This window comes from Lathyrus oleraceus, chromosome 7, assembly GCF_024323335.1.
Source record: "Lathyrus oleraceus cultivar Zhongwan6 chromosome 7, CAAS_Psat_ZW6_1.0, whole genome shotgun sequence".
In the NCBI taxonomy this organism is placed as follows: domain Eukaryota; kingdom Viridiplantae; phylum Streptophyta; class Magnoliopsida; order Fabales; family Fabaceae; genus Lathyrus; species Lathyrus oleraceus.
Window position 1 is genome coordinate 44,303,080 of NC_066585.1, and position 2,321 is coordinate 44,305,400.

The following is a 2,321-nucleotide window of genomic DNA, read 5'->3' on the forward strand; positions in this document are numbered from 1 at the left end:
CCATACTGAGCCTTTTACAAATGGTTAAGGGCATTGCACTAATGTTGGCTCCTAGATCGCATAGAGCTTTGTCTATGATGAATTTTCCAATGACACAGGGTATGGAAAAACTAACTGGGTCTTTTAGTTTGGGAGGCATGTTATTCTGGATTATTGCGCTACACTCTGCAGTAAGTGTAACTGTTTCGTTATCCTCAATCTTTTTCTTATTGGATAGGATCTCCTTAAGAAATTTGGCATATGAGGGGATTTGTGTGATGGCTTCTGTAAAGGATATTGTAATGTTTAGTTGCTTCAGAAGTTCAACAAATTTCCTAAATTGACTCGCAGTTTTAGAACTTGTAAGTCTTTGAGGATACGGAATGGGTGATTTATAAGGAGGTGGAGGCACATAAGGTTTTTCTTTCTCTTCGGCCTCTCGGGTATTATCTTCTATTTCCTTTGGTTCATTCACCTACTAGTTGAGGTTTTGTCTGGTTTTTGGTACATGGTAGGGTTTTGGAGTCTTGGATCTACGGGTCCGTCTATTTCTTTTCCACTCCTCAATATAACGGCATTTGCATGTCCTTTTGGATTAGGTTGCGGTTGTCCAGGAAATCTTCCAGCTGGAGCGGTTGTAGATGCTTGATGTTGAGCCACTTGTGAAATCTATGTTTCAAGCATTTTATTGTGGGTGGCTAAGGCGTCTACTTTGCTCGCTAGTTGTTTAAGTTGCTCACTAGTATGTATGTTTTGGTTCAAGAAGTCTTTGTTTGTCTGAGCTTGGGTAGCTATGAAGCTTTCCATCATTAATTCAAGATTTGACTTCCTAGGCATGTTAGGAGCATTATTAGCTGGCTTTTGATATCCAGGCGGAACAGCTGGTGCTTGGCCAGGTGCATACAGGGAATTGTTATTCTTATACGAAAAATTAGGATGGTTTTTCCACCCTGGGTTGTAGGTATTCGAATAGGGATTTCCTTGTGCGTAGTTTACTTGATCGGTTGGGACTCCTACTAATATTTGACATTCTTGTGCAGTGTGTCCAGGGTTTCCACATAACTCACAGTTTGGAGTTACAACAGCCACAGTGGCTGCGGGTGGTATGGTCAAGTTGTCTAATTTTTGAACAAGGGTATCTACCTTGGCATGAACATGGTCAAGGCTACTGATTTCGCACATTCCACCCTTTGTTTGGGACTTTTCTATTGGAGTTCTTTCACCTCCCCATTGGCAATGGTTTTGGGCCATGTTTTTAATGAGTTGATAGGCTTCGTTGTATGGCTTGTCCATAAGTGCACCGCCCGCGGCAGCGTCTACTGTCAGTCTTGTGTTATACAAAAGCCCATTGTAAAATGTGTGAATGACCACCCAGTCTTCGAGACCGTGATGTGGACATATCCTCATCATGTCTTTGTATCTCTCCCACGCTTCGTAGAGAGATTCTACATCTTTTTGTCGAAATCCGTTGATTTGAGCTCTCAGCATAGCAGTTTTGCTCGGCGGAAAATATCGGGATAAGAAAACGTTCTTCAATTCTTCCCATGTTGTAACGGAGTTGGAGGGCAAGGATTGCAACCAAGCCCAGGCTATGTCTCTTAGTGAGAAAGGAAATAGGCGTAATCTTATCGCATCTTGAGATACACCATTCGCCTTTACAGTGTTTGCGTACTGCACAAACTTGGTCAGGTGTTCATTAGGGTCGTCCGTAGGATTTCCAGCAAATTGATGTTGTTGGACGGCTGATAATAGTGAGGGTTTCAGCTCGAAATCATTTCGATTGATAACGGGGGCAGCAATGCTGTTGTGAGGTTCTTGTTGGGACGGGGTAGCGTAGAATTTAAGAGGACGATTTTGTGGTCCTTCTTCAGCCATGGTTGGTTTTTCTTATGGTTTAGTAGGATAGAAGATATCGAGAATATCGTACTTTTGTTGATATTCTTGTATTCGGCGTCTTACATATAAGAAACGCTCTAATTCTGGGATTGATGGTGCTAAGTTATCGCCTTGTGAGCGAGTACTTGACATACAATCGGGGGAAGTAAGGGAAAGAAGATTAGTTTTTATTTTTACCTTAGTCTATACCGTGCAACGAAAGAATCGCACTATTCGACTAAAACAGGTCCCCGGCAATGGCGCCAAAAACTTGATGCTCGATCTGGCTATATATAAAATATAGTTTATCGGGTACTTGATTGCAAGTGCACAGTCCAGTCGTTTTAGTTTTAAAAGATATCGATCCCACATGGACCTATGGTCAAACTAGTGTTACTAACGTCACTATGTTTAAATGCAACGCATTAATTGTCGGGGATTCGATAAGTCACCGATGAATAGTTTAA

General features: G+C 41.8%; 1 non-coding gene across 1 annotated transcript; it reads left to right on the top strand.

The window, feature by feature from the left end:
- The first annotated feature begins 1,360 nt into the window (after positions 1-1,360).
- On the top strand, positions 1,361-1,467 carry LOC127109888 (small nucleolar RNA R71). The gene has a single exon (XR_007797134.1). It is a non-coding gene; the product is annotated as a small nucleolar RNA R71 (small nucleolar RNA).
- The last annotated feature ends 854 nt before the right edge of the window (positions 1,468-2,321 follow it).